The sequence below is a fragment of the Protopterus annectens genome, chromosome 2.part2 (genome assembly GCF_019279795.1).
Source record: "Protopterus annectens isolate FY-2018-M chromosome 2.part2, PAN1.0, whole genome shotgun sequence".
Taxonomy (NCBI): Eukaryota; Metazoa; Chordata; order Ceratodontiformes; family Protopteridae; genus Protopterus; species Protopterus annectens.
In genome coordinates, this window is record NC_056730.1 from 1033485957 (window position 1) to 1033506842 (window position 20886).

Genomic DNA, 20886 nt, shown 5'->3' on the forward strand with positions numbered 1-20886 from the left:
AATAGGAGGTCACCCTCATTTACTTTATTCTTCAAAGATCTGTTTAATTTGTTCAAAAAAATCATCTGTACCTCTTAACACTGTTGCATAGGAATTCAAGAGTTCTCTTAATTCCTTTTCCACATACAGAGACAGGTTCTCAGTTGCCCATCCTTGGCTGGAACCTATTGGACGTAGTGGAGGAGCCTGGTAATCTTTGTGTATCTTTGGAAGTCCATTTATGCATGGAATAGTTCATAGGTTCATAGGTTTATACTAGGCTATCTGCCCAGGGGCAATTATAAGCCTAGCCCGATTCTGTATGGCTTACGCCACCCCTTGATTTGAGTATACTGTGCCCTTTTTAAGGTTTAGTTTACTGTGCCTCTGTCTAATAGTGACACGGGAGTAATCCCTGGGACAAACCTATGATCCCCCATCCACTTATTGAGATTCTTCTTGAAGAGATTCAGTGAGGTGCTCTGCCTCACATGAACTGGAATTCTATTCCAGAGCGAAGGGAGCCTCTGGGTTATGAACCTGTCCCTCCAGCAAGTTCTATTTATTTCTGTGCTGAGGTTCAAGTCCCTCGAGCATGTGGCTCTAAGGGATTTAGATTTACTGAGGTGGAGCATGTCCATTAATTCTGGATTTGACATAGCTTTGTATGTCAGGCATAGATCGCCTCAAAGTAGGCGGTATGCAACTGAGTAGAGCTGAAGTTTTTTTAACCGAGCAGCATATGGCATCTGTTTGAGACCCTTGATCCTCTTGGTGAGATACTTTTGGGGTCTTTCTAATTGCTGCAGGTGTCGGGTAAGGTACATCCCAAAAGGGGCATTGTATTCTATGATGGGCCTGATGAGGGATGAATAAAGGGGCATGATTACCTCTCTTGATCTAGATGTGAAACCCTTCGTGATGAGGTGGGCTATGTAGAAGGTCTTTCTAACCACTTTGGCAATGTGGTTTTCAAAGGAGAGATTGCTATCAACTTGGGTCCCCAGGTCCCTAATAACTTTCTCTGTACTTAATGGGTTTCTGCCTATGTGGTAATTTGTGGGCACATTGTTTTTGCCAAAGTGTATGACTATACATTTTTGGCATTTAGCTTTAAACCATGGCGCTGGCACCAGTTATCTGTCTCTGTGAGACCTTTTTGAAGGATGTTTGTGTCAGCTGGAGAGTTGATTATGGCACCCAGTTTGCAGTTGTCTGCGAACTTGGTGAGCCATAGTCCTCCCACGTTTGCCTGTACCTCGGAAAAGTATATACCGAACAAGAGTGGTCCCAGGACAAAATCCTGTGGGATGCCACTTGTGACCGGTTTCGAGTCTGACATGGCTCCAGCAACTCTCACTCTGTGGGTTCTGTCTTTGAGCCAGTTTGCGACCCATCTTGTGACATAGGGGTTTATATTTAATCTGGATAGCTTATCTATGATGCCCGAGTGGGGTATTGTGTCAAATGCCTTTGCAAGGTCCAGATAGGCTGTGTGGACTACCTTCCCTTCATCTATGGCTTTGGTGACTGTTTCAAAGAAGTCAACCAGGTTCAAAAAGCAGGATCTGCCCTTGACAAAGCTGAACTGGGTGGGATCTAGTGTCTGTAGGTCCCCAATGTCTTTGTTTATGAACTCCATGATGATCCTCTCCATAGCCTTGCAGACTAAGCTAGTCAGGCTTATGGGGCGATAGTTTCCAGGGTCCGTAGAGGCTCCACCTTTGTGGAGTGGGACCACTGTTGCTGTACGCCATTCTGTGGGCACATATCCTGTAGTGAGGCTGAGATTGTATAGCTGTTTTATTTGAGGGATTAGTTCCTCTAGTAGTTCATGTAGGACGCAACCTGGGATGCCATCTGGTCCCATGGAAGCAGTGTTTTTGCTTTGGAGAGGGCAGCCTTCACCTGAGCATCTGAGATGTTTGGGAGGCAGCCCTCTGCCAGGATAGATACTTGCTCTTTTGGGGAGGGGTGGAGACGTTTGCACTGAACCTGTCTGCCAGGATATTGGCGATGTCTGTGGGTTCAGTGTATTTTTATCATTTAGAATCAACTCAGAACAAGTCTGGGAGTTGCATCCCAGGTTTCTAACATAACTGAAAAAGCCTTATGATTGTCTTTGGTGTCCTGTGCTATTTTTCTCTCAAAGCTGGCCTTGGAGGATTTTATGAGGATCGTAATTTTTGCTAGTACTGATCAGAGATGCCTTCCCTATTAGGATTTTGCTCTATCATGTAATAGCTTCCTCCTTCTGTTGTACAGTTTATTTATGGCAGGGGTCCACCAGACTGACTCCTGCCTTTGGATGATTGGGTCTTGGTTTTGTTTGGGATAGCATGATCCATGCATTCCTGGAGATGTCCGTAGAATGCATTTATATAGGATTCTGCAGTTTGGGCTGTAGTTTCCACTGGCCCTGGGGCCTTGAAGGATTCCACTTCGGTTTTGAGAAGTGAGAAGTTCGCTTTTGAGAAGTTTTTCACTGTGGTTTTCTGGGCTGGGGGTGGGGTCGGGATGTGGACATCCAGTGATATTAATTTATGGTCTGATTTTACCAATGAGGGATATACTTCTGGTGTGGAGCATAGAGTCCCCATGTTGGTAATGATCAGGTCTAGTATGTTGTCCCCTCTTGTGGGAGTGGTGACTAGTTGTTCCATAGCATTTGAGTTTATAATTTCCAGGAATCTTTGGGCTAAGGTGCTGGGGCTTGAGTAGTGCTCCCAGTCAATGTTTGGGTAGTTGAAGTCGCCCAATATAATGGTGTTCGGAGAGATCTTCATGTTCTCCAATGTTTTCAGGAAGGCCGAATGGGATTCCTGAATTTGAGAGGGTGGTCTCTAGGATCCTATAAACTGAAAAGCAGTCTTGCCCACTGTTAGTTGCACATGGATGGTCTCCGATACTTCATGCAATGCCACTAACCTGGAGGTGTGAATATCCTTGATAAATATGGAAACTCCCCCTCCTTTTGTGGTTCGGTCCGGGTTTTGGGGCCGAAAAGCATGATACGAAGTATAGCCTGGTAGTGCTGGGGTGCTCTCTGGAGCCTTGAACCAGGTTTCTGTCACTGCACAGATATCGATGTTCTCCATACTGAGGAGAGCTTCGAGTGCGTGCATCTTGAGGTTAAGACTTCTGGCGTTTAGCAGCATTACCCTTAGTTTCTTGTTCCTTGTGCTGTCTATGGGAGTGGGTTTGACTTTTGAGCCTTGCCTAAAAAGGGACTATAGGGGTGGGAAGAGACTTTGGCAATATCCAAAAGCCCAGTGGTGACAGGTGCAAGCCGTCCCTAGCGAAACGTGGCTTGTCGAGCATGTCATCCCAGGCTGACAGACACTGGATCCCCTTTGAATGACACCAAAATTTTAGCCAATTGTTAAAATCAATCATTTTGTCTTTGTACTGTGGCATCATTCTAGGTGAGGGTAAGATGCTGCTCAAGGTCAGGGTCATACCAGCCTGGGCTACATGATCAGAGAGCTCCTCTATGTCTCTTTTCATGTAGTCCAGGGAGTTACGTCTCAGGTCATTCACACCAGCATGTACAATGACTGAGTCATATTTGTATTTGCTTTGGAGTGACCTGACTGCTTGCGTTATGTGTCGGATCCTAGCACCCGACAGGCAGCTCACTGTGACCTTCTCTTTATTCAGCCTGGTGAGCGGGATGTCAGTGTGTCTGACAATAGAGTCACCTATAACAAGAGTATCAGGTGTGTTATTCAGCCTTAAGGGCTGTGGCTGCTTGGCACACTGACTTTGTGGGTTATGTGTTGTGTGTGTTTTGTTTTGAGGTAGCGTTTGCTTGGATGTCTGCTTTGGAGGTCTCTGTTGCTTAGGTAGCTTTTTATTTAGAGCCTCCGAGTATGTTTTTGTGTATTTATGTGTTTGGTTCGCTGATGTGGTGGGACTATGTGATACTGGAATTGTGTTGTGTGAGGTTACCTTCTCCTCCTGACTGGTTATACCAGTTTTGAGATGAGAGAGCTCAGCCTCCAGTTTGGCTAAATAGTTGCATCTCTCACATATATTTGAACCTGTTTGGAGGAGGAGAGGGTTGTCCGTGTACATGAGACAGTTGTAACATTGCCCCAAAATTCCCAGATTCACCAGCTGGACTTGAGAGGAAACCATTGACTGACCTTTGGACATGCTAGAGTAACAGGGAAACTGAATTTAAGATGGACGAATTGAGGACAGGGTAATTGTAGAGAGTATAAGAGTAAGTAGTGCTTATGGTTTAATAGTGCTAACTTGTAGGATTACTTAATTGGACCAGTGAAGGGCCTTAGAATGAGAATATGGTGTTTAAATTGAGAGATAGAGCAGTTCTAAGGGAAAAAGTGAAGATCAGACTTTGTGGAGCCAGGAATAGTTTAAATCCAATTAGGGGGCGGTGCCCGTTGTTGCACTATGCTCAAAAACGTGCAAAAATGCGCAAAAGAGGGTTTTAAGAGAGGAAGATGAAGGAGTTTTGGAATTGACCCAAAATGGCCAATAAAACTACAGTTTCAAGTCAGTAACCACTCCCACAGGGGTAGGCAGGCTGCTCAATGTTTTTCACTGCCACTGATCAACAGAGAGACTTTCCTTTAGCCCAAGCAAAAATGGCCTCACAGAAACTTACAAACAGTTCAAGAACAGCAAGCCTGTAACTGAACTTTTTAAATCTCAGAAAAGTGGGAAAAAGCAAGATTTTTTTGTTTTTTCAGAGATAGCAGAGGTTAACAAGTATCAACAAGTTATAACAGTGCAGTAAATGACCCCACACAAGAGTGCTAGGCCAAAGGTAGATAAAATGCAAGTTTTGAGAAAAAAATGATTTTAAAAATAAGTGCAAACAGGAAATTCAGTAAACAGCTCTAGGTTGTGCTCTAAATACAGTTACTAATGCAGAAACCAAATTTAACAAGCCAGAAAATGCTCAAAATAGGCGGCTATGCAGAAAAACTTAGCAAATAAACAGAGGAAAAATACTTAAAGTCTCAAAAGTGGCTCCTTTCTTCTCTCAGCATTTTCTCCTCTTGGTGAGTGCTTCACCAACAGCCAACAAGCCTAAAAAGACACCAAAACCACAAGGCAACCAGGTTTTAAGTGAGGAAGATGAAGGAGTTTTGGAATTGACCCAAAATGGCCAATAAAACTACAGTTTCAAGTCAGTAACCACTCCCACAGGGGCAGGCAGGCTGCTCAATGTTTTTCACTGCCACTGATCAACAGAGAGACTTTCCTTTAGCCCAAGCAAAAAATGGCCTCACAGAAACTTACAAACAGTTCAAGAACAGCAAGCCTGTAACTGAACTTTTCTAAATCTCAGAAAAGTGGGAAAAAAGCAAGATTTTTTTTTTGTTTTTCAGAAATAGCAGAGGTTAACAAGTATCAACAAGTTATAACAGTGCAGTAAATGACCCCACACAAGAGTGCTAGGCCAAAGACAGATAAAATGCAAGTTTTGAGAAAAAAATGATTTTAAAAATAAGTGCAAACAGGAAATTCAGTAAACAGCTCTAGGTTGTGCTCTAAATACAGTTACTAATGCAGAAATCAAATTTAACAAGCCAGAAAATGCTCAAAATAGATGGCTATGCCAAAAAATCAAACAGGTCCTTGTCAATCTGTCTTTGTAGAAGCATATCATTTAAGCAAGAACTAATTTTATTCATTGCTTGAATTATTGCTGTAGATGGCATCTTAATATATGTTTTAGGATCTTCCAACATCTTCTTCATCTTATTGGCATACCATACTGTGTCCATCATTACTATAGCTCCTAATTTGTCAGCTGGTCTCAATGTAACATCATGATTCCGTTGCAGATTATATATTGCTTCCTTTTCTTCAATGGTAATATTTCTGTAGTGTTTAATACAGGGATCCATTCTTAGCTTTGCAACCTCATTATGCAGAGCCTAATGAACAGCTCCACAGCTGGATGACTTACTGGAACAAAAGCACTTGGTTTCTTTAGCTTATTACTCTGTTCCTGTTTATTACCAAACATATTCTTTAAAGTCACAATTCGTCCAAAACATTTTAAGTCAATTACAAATTCATCTTAGTCTGACCTAAATGATTGAATAAAGAACAGTCCTTTTTGTAAAATGGATGATTCAGCTGAAGTAATGATATGTTTGGAAATATTTATTACTAAAGATCTTTCTCCATATAGGGTTTCTTCCTTTTCCTGTCCTGGCTCTGTAGTCGGTGGCCCCTGAATTGGTTTTGCTTCAAAAAAATCGGTAAAGATGTATTCAATGGTAAATGTGTCCCATTTTTCTTAGGTATAGCTCCAGTTAACATTGTTCCTGTTGAACTTCCTGGACTGACATCTGAAATGATCCCTTGTTGATCTTGCAATGAGTGATTAGTATTTTGGTCCTCATCTGCCATCAGTGTTGATATAGGATTCACAACTGTATTAATAATATTAGTTCTTTTATTAAAAGTCATCTGCTGCCTTTGTTCTTCTGGATGCTCCTCTCTGGGCCATTCAAAAATCCTGCCTTGTTTAAAATCCATGATATCTCTATTCAGCTTTTTAATTTTTTGCTCTTTCACTTTAGACTCATAGATGTTCAAATTAAATTGCAATGTTTCCAACTTATTAATTTGATAAGTAGTTAAGTTTACCTTCTCAAGTTCTGTCTGTTTTTCTTTAATTAACTGTGCAATTTTTTCTTCCTCCAGTTTAAAGTATTCAAGGAGTAATTTGATGTAATGAAAACTAGTTTCTAAGTTGATGGCTTCCCAACTTGCAAGCAGAGCAAGATGTTGATTCCCATAACTGGGCATACATTTTACATGCATCCCCTGGGTATGATACGATGATGGAGACATGCTTCCAAATGATATCTTTGCCAAGTTAATCTTTTAACGTGTAAGCTATGGTTTCAACATCTTTAAAAATTGCATCAAAATTGGCATTATCTAAATCTTCTGGAGTGTTATTCTGCATTACTACCTCATTGGTATCAAATTGAAGGTTCAACAATGGATTCAATGTAGTTTCAATATTGTCCATATTGGTTCCACGAATTAATTCCAGACTTGCATGATTGGTCTTATTCCTAATAGGAATATTGTTAGCCATGTGCGGAGGGAGAATTACAACAAAAAATCCAATAAAAATAAAAAATTCCCCCACCGCTGTGGTGAACTGTCTCAAAGAAGAAAAGCAGAAAAAAAAGACAGTAAATCACCAAATTCAGCTTCTTGCATTCAATAAAATCCACAAATTGGCATTGATTCCAAACCAGTTGCCGTTTAATAAACAAACGAACAAGATTAATAAAACTAAGTCAAATAAAAGTCCCTATAAATCCACACGATAAGCACTTTCGATAAAAATCTTCTTCAGATCGTAAATTTAAAATGGGACTAGCTTTCATTTTAAATAATATGTCTCAATATGATTGTCCAATCCTTTTACAAGGAAAACTACTTTCAACCAATCCATTCTGCTTGTTCTCCACCTTATTTGCATATGACAAATGCATACACTTCCGTTTCCCGCCTTTTATATGCAAATCATTGCATGTAAACCAAGTTGCACTTTCATCCAATCATGTATGTTATAAAATTCATGCACTACCATTTCTCGCCTTTTGTATGCAAATCAAGCTGCATATTCATCCAATCAGCAATCTTGAATCATTTTCATTGGACCAAGGAAAGGTGAAATTGAAAACTTAACTGAATTAAGAGAAACTAATTGGATAATTAATTTGAGGGCTGATCAACATCCTGGTTTAAATAGAATCTTTCCTTTGAATCCAGTTTTGAAACTTAAAAGGCCAAATATAAAGAAAGGACGAATATATTCCAGAAGTGCATCTTAAGAATATAAATTGAAAAGCCAGGTGGCAGATGAGGATTTTCATCACTAGTAAATTAACATCATAGAAAATGTTCACATTTTGTCTCTTTAGGGAGTGCTAGGCCAAAGATAGATAAAATGCAAGTTTTGAGAAAAAAACGATTTTAAAAATAAGTGCAGGCAATTCAGTAAACAGCTCTAGGTTGTGCTCTAAATACAGTTACTAATGCAGAAATCAAATTTAACAAGCCAGAAAATGCTCAAAATAGGCGGCTATGCCAAAAAATCAAACAGGTCCTTGTCAATTTGTCTTTGTAGAAGCATATCATTTAAGCAAGAACTAATTTTATTCATTGCTTGAATTATTGCTGTAGATGGCATCTTAATGTATGTTTTAGGATCTTCCAACATCTTCTTCATCTTATTGACATACCATACTGTGTCCATCATTACTATAGCTCCTCCTTTGTCAGCTGGTCTCAAGGTAACATCATGATTCCATTGCAGATTATATATTGCTTCCTTTTCTTCAATGGTAATATTTCTGTAGTGTTTAATACAGGGATCCATTCTTAGCTTTGCAACCTCATTATGCAGAGCCTAATGAACAGCTCCACAGCTGGATGACTTACTGGAACAAAAGCACTTGGTTTCTTTAGCTTATTACTCTGTTCCTGTTTATTACCAAAAATATTCTTTAAAGTCACATTTCGTCCAAAACATTTTAATTCAATTACAAATTCATCTAAGTCTGACCTAAATGATTGAATAAAGAACAGTCCTTTTTGTAAAATGGATGATTCAGCTGAAGTAATGATATGTTTGAAAATATTTATTACTAAAGATCTTTCTCCATATAGGGTTTCTTCCTTTTCCTGTCCTGGCTCTGTGGTCGGTGGCCCCTGAATTGGTTTTGCTTCAAAAAAAATCGATAAAGATGTATTCAATGGTAAATGTGTCCCACTTTTCTTAGGTATAGCTCCAGTTAACATTGTTCCTGTTGAACTTCCTGGACTGACATCTGAAATGATCCCTTGTTGATCTTGCAATGAGTGATTAATATTTTGGTCTTCATCTGCCATCAGTGTTGATATATGATTCTCAACTGTATTAATAATATTAGTTATTTTATTAAAAGTCATCTGCTGCCTTTGTTCTTCTGGACGCTCCTCTCTGGGCCATTCAAAAATCCTGCCTTGTTTAAAATCCATGATATCTCTATTCAGCTTTTTAATTTTTTGCTCTTTCACTTTAGACACATAGATGTTCAAATTAAATTGCAATGTTTCCAACTTATTAATTTGATAAGTAGTTAAGTTTACCTTCTCAAGTTCTGTCTGTTTTTCTTTAATTAACTGTGCAAATTTTTCTTCCTCCAGTTTAAAGTATTCAAGGAGTAATTTGATGTAATGAAAACTAGTTTCTAAGTTGAAGGCTTCCCAACTTGCAAGCAGAGCAGGATGTTGATTCCCATTACTGGGCATACATTTTACATGCATTCCCTGGGTATGATACGATGATGGAGACATGCTTCCAAATGATATCTTTGCCAAGTTAATCTTTTTAACTTGTAAGCTATGGTTTCAACATCTTTAAAAATTGCATCAACATTGGCATTATCTAAATATTCTGGAGTGTTATTCTGCATTACTGCCTCATTGGTATCAAATTGAAGGTTCAACAATGGATTTAATGTAGTTTCAATATTGTCCATATTGGTTCCATGAATTAATTCCAGACTTGCATGATTGGTCTTATTCCTAATAGGAATATTGTTAGCCATGTGCGGAGGGAGAATTACAACAAAGAATCCAATAAAAATTAAAAATCCCCCCACCGCTGTGGTGAACTGTCTCAAAGAAGAAAAGCAGAAAACAAAGACAGTAAATCACCAAATTCAGCTTCTTTTATTCAATAAAATCCACAGATTGGCATTGATTCCAAACCAGTTGCTGTTTAATAAACAAATGAACAAGATGAATAAAAAACTAAGTCAAATAAAAGTCCCTATAAATCCACACGATAAGCACTTTCGATAAAAATCTTCTTCAGATCGTAAATTTAAAATGGGACTAGCTTTCATTTTAAATAATATGTCTCAATACGATTGCCCAATCCTTTTACAAAGAAAACTACTTTCAACCAATCCATTCTGCTTGTTCTCCACCTTATTTGCATATGACAAATGCATACACTTCCGTTTCCCGCCTTTTATATGCAAATCATTGCATGTAAACCAAGTTGCACTTTCATCCAATCATGTATGTTATAAAATTCATGCACTACCATTTCTCGCCTTCTGTATGCAAATCAAGCTGCATATTCATCCAATCAGCAATCTTGAATCATTTTCATTGGACCAAGGAAAGGTGAAATTGAAAACTTAAATGAATTCAGAGAAACTCATTGGATAATTAATGTGAGGGCTGATCAACATCCTGGTTTAAATAGTATCTTTCCTTTGAATCCAGTTGTGAAACTTAAAAGGCCAAATATAAAGAAAGGACGAATATATTCCAGAAGTGCACCTTAAGAATATAAATTGAAAAGCCAGGTGGCAGATAAAGATTTTCATCACTAGTAAATTAACATCATAGAAAATGTTCACATTTTGTCTCTTAGCTTTATACTGAAGCATTTTTACTTCATAGGAACCAGATGGCGGTGGATATGTCTTTATAAATAATCATGCCTGCAGAAAGGAAATATTAGATCATAAGAGAAATGTTAAGAAGCTCCTATTAAAGGAAAAAGTTAATAGATGTATCCACTAAATGTCTATGTCTTCTCTATGGCATTATTACAGCAAGCTGTTTGTTGTTAATAACCATTGGCATTTCTCTATAAAATTTACTTGTATGCAATAAACTAAGAGTCATCATAAAGGAAATGATGATAAGCCCACATTGTGAGAAAAGCCGTCTTGATATACTCAAATATTTTTATTAACTGCCTGACAACTGTGGTAACATCATGGCAGCTCAGTCTTCGCAATAATCGTGATGATATTTGATAAATAAAACTAATATCTTGTCAAAATTTAATGATCCACAGGCATTCTGTATATTATAAAGGAAGTTATTTAAAAAGAGTGGAATTATTTTGAGATTGGGCACAAATAGATGTGTTTCTAAGTAGTAAACTCATTCTTAATTATGACACCATTAAGTTTGATAATTTTGATTGTGACATTTGTTTATAAAATCCTGGTGACGTAATTATATACGGAGACCTTAGAAAAGGGATTTTCAAGTTTATGTAAAACGGTTAACATCAAAGGTTTTCATTGTTGGTTAAAAATGAGTTTAATCTGTGGACCGCTGATGTGTGTTTAAAAAATTGAATATGGAAGCGATTGGCTTTGAAATATGTTGAAGGTGGACTAGATGGTCTGATCTTAATTTTTCTTTTGATGCATACTACGAGTGTACCCAAAGCAGATAAAGCTTTTGTGGAGAGAAAAGTTTAAGAAGGCAATACGTTGATGTAAACAAAGAGTGACAAATGGTTGCTGTTTGTTCTTTCAAGATTGCTGATTGGATGAATATGCAGCTTGATTTGCATACAAAAGGTGGGAAATGGTAGTGTATGAATTTTGTAACATACATGATTGGATGAAATTGCAACTTGGTTTACATGCAATGATTTGCATATACAAGGCAGGAAACGGAAGTGTATGCATTTGTAATATACAAATAAGGTGGAGAACAAGCAGAATGGATTGGTTGAAAGTAGTTTTCCTTGTAAAAGAATTGGACAATCATATTGAGACATATTATTTAAAATGAAAGCTAGTCCCATTTTAAATTTATAATCTGAAGAAGATTTTTATCAAAAGCGCTTATGTGGATTTATAGGGACTTTTATTTGACTTTGTTTTATTCATCCTGTTCGTTTGTTTATTAAACAGCAACTGGTTTGGAATCAATGCCAATTTGTGGATTTTATTGAATGCAAGAAGCCGAGTTTGGTGATTTACTGTCTTTCTTTTCTGCATCCCCTGAGATGGTTCCACCTGATTTTGGTGCATGACCGATGGACAAGGAAGTCCTGGGTTGGGTCCAGGACATACTGGGGCCCGTGCCACTGCCAGATGAGGTGGGACAGGCAGATCCACCAGAATCTGCCTTCCAAAACATGCTATGGTGTTGAGGTTTTATAAAATATGTTGGTTAGTCATGAACAACACATTTCAAGATTAGTTATAACAGCATGCATGGGAGTTCCAATTAACCCCATAAAACAGATTTGAAACAGTTGCATAGCAAATAGAACCCATGCATAAATGAAACAACAGTATGCATTGTAATAGCATGCCAGTAACATTGACGGCAACAGGCCACCACCAATGGTATTTGAACAAGGTATGTTAACATGCAACCAATCAAATATATGAACAATAATAGAACACAAGTCCCAAGATTAAGTTTGGAGAACAACATACCTGCAGTATATGAATAATAATTATTGATGCAAATGAGAGGTGGGGGAGAGACAAAAAGTTCATTAACAACTGTTTATGCTTCTATTTTCCACAACAGTACTGCTCAATACTCTATGGGTCTGCCCTCACTTTACATCTACCTATGTTCCATAGCTTCTGTCACACAAACATACCTATTAAACTGTCAGCCTGGAATGATATGGGGCAAACTGTGACAACTCTGGGTACATGACTAAAGGGGACTCATACATGTCAGGGTTACATATCTGGCACAGGAGGGGTACCCTGAACTGCTGTTATTTGAGTGTGCTACTGGCATACTTCAACTGGGTTCCTATCTGTGTCCAGGGTATTGACAACATTGACCATTAGTCATGAGAGTGTGACACTTAGACATGCATCAGGATGTGTGCATGTTGTATGTACCTATTCTGCTGTCATTTGCAGGCATGTGGTGGGACATTTAAACAGTTGTACACAGTTTATTAGTATACCCTTCATACAGCTACTACCAACATTTTTTTACCTGTAAAACCTGTGGAGAAAATATCTGTTAACACTACCTGACTGTTTTTACATATATTTCTGATTCCTTGTGTGTAGATATGTACAAATCTTAGTGCCACTCCCTGGATTTGAACTCTGTCTGGGTGTGCAAAATAACAACTAAGCTATTTTTGATCACACTGAGCTACTGGGAACTGCTGTTTCTTGTTTTACTTGTGTCTGGCTATTAGTCTCTTGGTTAGACAGTCTGAACTTGTAATCCTGTGATGCATGCATGACAGATGATTAGTGTGTTGTGCATTAATCCTTTGAATTAATACAGTCTAGAAAGCAAAGGTTAACACAGGGCATTTATATCTTGTTTTACAGCCCCATTCTACGTCTATAACAGCATACCAGAGCAAACTCAACAATTTCTGTTATAGATGTTTATTTCAGATCAATATTAGTTGGACATACTTTATTTATTCAGTTAACACAGTTACAGTATACCAACTAGCACTACACAATGTACTCCTTCTTAGTTATTTGCACAATATTCTTCAAAATAGATTTTTACTCACCAGCCTGTCAGCCCAGCCTCAGCAGTCTGTTGAATCTGTTGGCATGGACTTTAATGTTACTAGCCCACTCTGCTGTAGCTGTAGGGGAGAAAAACAAACATTATGCATGCCTGTCTATCACATCCTCAGGGTAGAATTTTGGACACCTATATCTGTGGAACTTACAAACTGCTGGAGCACAGTTGTCTCTAACATCATGGATCCACTGCTCCAGGATTGCCCCTTCCTCTGCTTTAGGTCGGCATAGCGGTGCCAGACCTGCTCACTAGTTCGGGGGATGCCAGTAGCACTGGTGAAGTCATGGGTGAGAAGGTCCCAGGCCTCCACTTTATATTGTGAGCCCTGGTACTGGCTGTGCAACAGTCTCTCATCATGGTTGCTTATGAGGAGTCCAGCCATGACCCTGGAGTCCACAATGCCCCAGAACTGTGCCCTAAAATGTGAACCCTCATCTACACCAGCAATGGTTCCTGCACAGGTTGAAGTATAACAAGTACTGCCTGTGTTCCCACTTGTGTGGTTTAAATAAGGTCATATTCCCACCCTTTGCCATCACTGGTAGATTTTGAAAATGTTGAGAATATCTTAGAGGTGCACAAACCAGCTAAGCCGATTTTAGCAATGCTTAAAGGGGAAATTGTTGAGCACTGCTTAACAGTGTGCAAATCCACTTAGCTAAGCTGACTGTTGCTTAGCATTCATGTCTAAGCATTGCTTAAACTGGTTAAGCATAGCTGAGCACTACTAATCATTGCTCACTTTTAAATTTTAGATATATTAGAATAATGACTTCATTTAGTAAGTGTATATGATTTACTTTACATGACGTCCCTCTATGTGCATTCTTTACATTACCAAGGAGTGTGACTATACTGTATGGGACACCTGTGTCTACATGGGTAGTTTCAAATGTTATATGCACTCATACTTCCATTTTAGACCAGCTACACTACCTTGGCTGACAAATATCACTTACTACATCATTTACAGAAAAAAAAATGAACAATGCTTTCCTATGTAAAAAATAAAGTGCTTGTCTTGGTACTTGAACCGTGAATGCCTGCATACAAAGTCAGGACTCTAACCACTACACTATCCTGGCATTTGGATTTTAGCTGTATATTTTTATCTCCTATGGGATGTTTAAGCAATGTTGGGCAGAGGGCCATAACATGCACATGTGCTCAGCTATGCTTAAACATACCTTAGTAGGAAAAAACATTTATTTTTAATTATTTATGGCCTTGTACAGCTTTGTTACTCTAGGAGGTTGACAGGAATGTGAATCGGACATCTGGGCATACTGCCGACACCTGTAGAGTTGAAGGCTATGGCCATACGACACTTTCAGATGGCAGACATTTGTGTTTCAGTCTTCATACCCTTCAGGAAGTCAGTGCTAATGTTAACCTTTTATTCTGTCAGCTTTTGGGTTTGTCAGTGCAATGTTTAAAATGTGTCCCTATTTTTGAGTCTTTCTCCTCCCATTATGGCCTAATGGTTAAGTTGTTTGCCTTACAAACATAAGGTGCAGGGTTTGAGTCTCACAAGGGATAATTGGCTAGGCTTTAAATGGCTCGCAAGGGCAGTTAGCTTAGTACTAATCTATGAACCTATTATTTATGGCTTTGTACTGCTTTATTGCTCTGGGTGGGTGAGTCATATGCGAGGCAGGCATCTGGGCATTCTGCAGAAACTTGTACAGTTAACAGCTATGGCCATACGACACTTTTACAATGCAGGGGGTGTGTGGCAGAACCTGTCACACACCCCCTGCATTGTTTCTTACTCCCCTAGCTATTTCAGTATCCGCAGACACTGAAATGCTCATTTTAATTTCATTTCAGTGTCCACAGAGACTGAAAACTGTTTGAAAGTGCCATACATCACTTTCTAAGTGCAGGAAGCATGTTCATTGTCCTTGTATTACTTAAATTTGCTCTCTGCACTCATTCACTGTTCATGTCCATTTAGCCTTAACAGCAGCACGCCTTCATGAATATGCAAGGCACGCTGCTGTTAAAGCTAAGGCTAAATGGACATGAACCAGTCCATGCAGGAATAGTACTATTCCTGCATGGAGTTTATTGAATCTCGAGATATGTCTTTGAGAAAACAGAGGTCTGCCTATACCAAGGATATATTAAACTTGCTGACAGCTATAGCAAAGGCTTTGCATACCTGACCAGCTACTCTAGATGCAAACCAGTTAACCCCTCTCTTCAGCACAAATACTGGGAATGTCCTAATGTCTTTAAGCTATGTGAAATTCTTTTATCCTCAATAAAGCAGACATTTCAGAAGCAGCTTATGTGTTCAGAGGCATTTTGAAGGATCACATATGGAAGCTAAAACAGGTAAAAATGTGTGGAAATCTTGGCTTATCCACCTGTCAGCTGTAGTGAGGACATACATAATTCACAGAAAGGTTGGTAGGGGTTCCCATCCAAATACATGACATATAATGTAATTAGGGATGTAATCATTTGTAAAAAAAACACTCTTAAAGGTTTAAATGTTGATAACTATATCAACTTCTAAGTAACCAACAACTGTTCTCAATTTTTTGTCTTGAGTAGCAATATTGCTTTAAGCCTATAACTATCAGTAGTAACTTCTGCTAATTGCAAAGTAAGCATGAATTAAATGTATATAGCTTGTTTGTTGATACAATTTCTAGAAGCACATTTACTGATGTTGTTAAGGCTACTAATATACTAATTATTTTAATATTATATCTATATATAATATTTCTCAGTAGAGGTATTTCCATAAAAAAGTTGAAATAGATAAAAGGAGGGTGGGAAGTCAAATCCAGGACTACAGGAAATAGCTCATTAAACATTTTTATCCTTAGTCCCCTGATGTAGATGGCACAACCTTAAAAACAAACATAGTCATCAGAGATGAGAGCAGCCTTGTGGCTGACTTTCCATCCTTTGACCATCATGCACCACTGATGTTTGCAAATTTTTCCATTTAATCCAATTACTATGCACAGAAAAAAGAGAGAACACCACAAGGGTAAGGTACCTCCAAGCAAAAAACAGTCCAAAACCAAAATGTAGAAGAATGGCAGGTACTCCACAACAATCGAAGCAAACCACTAGATGTATGATGAAGTATACACTTTATTCCACAAAGTAAGCCCTTTTGCATCTCCAAGGATGCTTCTTCAGACTTAAAACAATAATAAAACACTCCAGCTCCATTTAAATATAGCATCACTTCCTAAATAAACCAATGAAATGCCTGTTACAATACACATGGTAAAAACACTTAAAATCACTATTCTCTCATTAAGTATCTATAATGCTGCTCTATATACACAGCATCATATAATGAAATCCTTAGTATAAATAACATATAATGAAAGATATATATATATATATATATATATATATATATATATATATAATATATAATAAAAAAGCTAATAAAAAGCACAAAATGCATATATTAAGCTTCTTCATTTAAAAGACTACTAATAATACTAAATGATTTTAAAAACCCTGCTTCAAACATATACTTGCATATGCTTGTTCTTCAATTACTAAAGAAACTGTTTTCAAAAAATGAAGCATTGTATTTTAGAAGCAAGATAATAATAAGAAACATATATATTAAAAAATGTACATATATATGTATAAACATATTGTTAAACATACATGCATATACATACACAGAAATATATATAAAAACAAAAACATATCTATGATAATACATAATCCTCATGAACTTAATGTTTTAAAGCTCGGTCCAATAAAAATGGTTTCAATGAAACTCTATCATTCAGACCATGTCCCCTATCTGCTTGTAACCTGACTATCCACTTCCCTTCCTCCTTCTCTGTATAATTACTTATATTACCTAACCTCTCTGTGGAATATATAGATTCTAATACTAGGAACTTAAAACTATGGGTTGTATCCTTCTGTAGAACATGTTTAGCTAATGCATTTCCTTCATTTTCTCTGCTGATGGCATAGACATGTTCTCTTATCCTTTCTCTATGTGTCCTATTGGTCTTCCCTACATAAAAACTACTGCATTTCTGGCACATAGCCAGATAGACCACATTCCTAGACTTACAGTCATTGTAGTGATTAAATTCATATTTAATATGTGTATCTGGATGTACAAAATAATTATTGTTAGCTATAAAGCTACACTGGTTGCAATTATGGCATGAGAAGGTTCCTTTCCTAGAGGAATACAATTTCTTCTTACCATTACTCTCATAACATAAAATCCTTTTTAGCGATTTGGTATTCCTATAGCTAAAATTGGGACGTATCCCTACCATCTCCTTAATGTGTTCATCCAAAAGTAATATACCCCAATTCCTCCAGTATCTCTGTCACTGTGTTATTGTTATTGGTGTAAGGAATAACTAACCTCTTAACTTTTGAAGTGTCGGTAGCCCTTTTTTCTGTATGTGTCTGGCTACCTCTCATAATATATGGTCATTCTGACCTCTCACGTTCAACTTCTTGTACTGTTATAAGATCCCTGGAATGATACCCTCTCTCTATAAAGTCCCTCTGTATATCATTAATAGCTTCCTGGTATACACATCTTCACGTACTAAATGGAAAAATCTTAATGCTTGATTTTTGTGTACATGTGCTGGATGCATGCTATTTCGATGTAGAAGAGCATTCCTTCTACAAGGTTTTCTGTATATTTCTGTACTAATCTTCCCATTGTCTTTCCTAAGCAATACATCTAAAAATTCAATCATATTCTGAGATTTTTTACCTGTTAATGTAAGGAAGGTAGTCGTCCCATTAATGTGGGAGATGAACTCATCTAATGCATCTGAGTCACCTACCCAAATGAGGAAGACATGGTCTACAAACCTTTTGTAATACTTAATATGTTCTGAAAAATGTACATGATCCAGAACATAGGTGTACTCCCAATATGCCAACACCAAATTTGCATATGAATTGGCACATGGTGTACCCATTGCTACTCCTGTAGTTTGTAGAAAATAATTCTCATTAAAAGTGAACACATTGTTTTTAAGGACTAAGTCCATTAGCATGGTAATCCTGATAATCTGGCTATTAGTTAGCCCTTTCTGTATTAAACACAATCTCAAAAAGTCTATACCAATATCATTTGGTATGCTGGTAAATGGTGATGTCACATCTAGGGTGACCATATAATCCAACATATTCAACTTTTCCATAAAATTGTAAGGTGCAAGAGTTTCAAGAAACTGTCAGGTATCCCTTAAAATCGAATCAGTGGAGTCTACTAATGGTCTCAACTGTTTCTCTAAGTAAATAGATATGCACTCAGTCAACCAACCTCTTTCTGAGATGATAGGTCTAAGGGGTGGGTTCTCTAACATTTTATGTATCTTGGGGAGACCCCTAAATGTGGGAATCAGTGGTTTTTCAACTAAAAAATATTTATACAGATCACTATCAATGACACTACACATTAGCATGTCATATAAGTCATCATAAACATCTTTAATAACCTTATCAAGTTGGGACATGGTTAAAGCTCTAGATGGTTAAAGCTCTATATGTAGCTAAGTCTGATAACATAGCACTAATACTAGTTTGATAATGTTCACGGTCTAATAACACCACAGCTCCCCCTTTATCTGCAGATCTTATGACTACTGAGTCATTATCCTGTAATTTCTGAAATGCTAGTTTTTCATTTTTTTTTTTTTTTATTTTACATTTGTTGACCGGGCTAGTCCAACTGGATACATGTCCATTTTCAGTGGAGGCCCGGGGAGAAAAGCTCCAGTTTAAAAAAAACATAGTAAAAAACAGTGTAAAACATACTACAAAAACTTACAGTAATATTTGATACAAAAATTAGAAAAGGCAATAGTAAGAAATAAATTCATCTTAGTTTAACAATATTTAAAAAGGAGTAGGAAAAAAACTGAGTGGGAGAGTTAAGTGTGATTAAGTAGTACTTGTGAGTGACAGTGTTTGAAGTCAAGAAGGAAGGCTAGTATAAAGAAAGATAAATGCAGGATTGTGGTTAAGAAAAATGTGTTTTCAGGGTATCAGATAATTAGAGAAAAAACAGTTAGTCAGGATTGGTACAAGAGCATAGCCAGTGGTTAGAGAAGAAAAGTTTTAGGTTAGTTTTAAATAGGGAGAGAGAGATTAGGGTTGTCAGTTCTTGTGGTAATTGATTCCATATTTTACCAACTGAATTAGAGAATATGGAATCACCTGCTAAGTTATTTGATAAGCAAGTATGAATCAACATTTTGTTAGCAGAGCGCAGATTCCTCAAGTTATTGTATGGTCTTATGAAGGTAGAGAGAATTGGGGTGTTGTTGGGTTGGTACAGGGCTTTGTGGGCGATTATAAGTTGGTTAAATTGTAATAGGTGAGGTAATTCAAGCCAGCCTAGTTGTTTTAGATTCTGACAGTGATGAGTTCTGTATAGAGAGTTTGTAGCAAATCTGGCAATATTGTTATATGATTTAGCTAGTTTGTTAAGATTATTTTTAGAAAGATTGGTATATATGGGGGAAGCATATAACAGGGTAGAGATTAAGTGGGTTCTAGCTATGGTGGTTCTGGCTACTGGTGTCAGGAAAGGTTTTATTCTATAGCGGGATCCAAGTTTTTTGTTAATAGATTGTATTGTAGTATTTATGTGAGTGTCAAACTTTAGTTGATTGTCAATAGTAATTCCTAGGAGTTTGGTGATGGGGTCTGGAGAGATAGTGGTACCATTGTTGGATGTAAGCGTAAAATGAAGAGGGGGAGACAAGTGAGAGGGTGTAAAGAGTAGTAGCTTGGTTTTTTTTGGGTTAAGGAGAAGACAATGGTTGGAGAACCATTGTTCTGTAGTGGAGAAGGCTTTTTGCGTTAGAGAATGAAGTTCTATTAGTGATGAGGCTGAACATATGATGGTAGAGTCATCAGCGTATTGGATGCAGGTAGCGAGGGGATTAGAGAGATGAAGGTCATTTATGAAAATTGAAAACAGGAGTGGACCTAAAATAGAGCCCTGAGGAACACCTATGGAGGTGGGCAGGAGGTCTGAAAGATGGTTTTGCCAGAGAACTGCTTGTTTTCGGTTTTCCAGGTAAGATGAAAACCAGTTCATAGTAGGATTATCAATAGAGAGGGACTTTAGTTTGTGGAGGAGAAGTTGATGATTGACCATGTTGAAGGCTTTAGATAGGTCTACAAAGAATGCTGAGGATAAAATATTATTGTTGCGATTTGTGTTGATACAGTTGGTAAATGATAGCAAGGCTGTGGTGGTACTGTGGAAAGGCCGGAAACCATGTTGACAGTTAGCTAGGAGATTATAGTGGAGTAGGTGGGTTATTAATTGTTTGTGGATGCATTTTTCCATTATTTTGGCAAGTGGAGAGAGTAGAGCTATGGGCAGAAAGTTGGAGAACTCAGTAGAGTCACCACCTTTGTGAAGAGGAATGATATGAGAGATTTTCCAAATTGTTGGGATAATGCCTTCTTTTATAGTTCTATTGATCAATATGGAGATTGGGTAGGCAATGGCTTTGGCTCCTATTTTAAGGTATTCTGCTGGTAATTTATCAGCTGAGG

The 20886-nt window shown here is 37.8% G+C and overlaps 1 long non-coding RNA gene across 1 annotated transcript; it reads left to right on the top strand.

Moving 5' to 3' along the window:
- Nucleotides 1-4719: 4719 nt before the first annotated feature.
- LOC122796052 lies at nucleotides 4720-7980 on the top strand. The gene is made up of 2 exons (XR_006363907.1): nucleotides 4720-4774; nucleotides 7931-7980. It is a non-coding gene; the product is annotated as an uncharacterized LOC122796052 (long non-coding RNA).
- Nucleotides 7981-20886: the final 12906 nt, after the last annotated feature.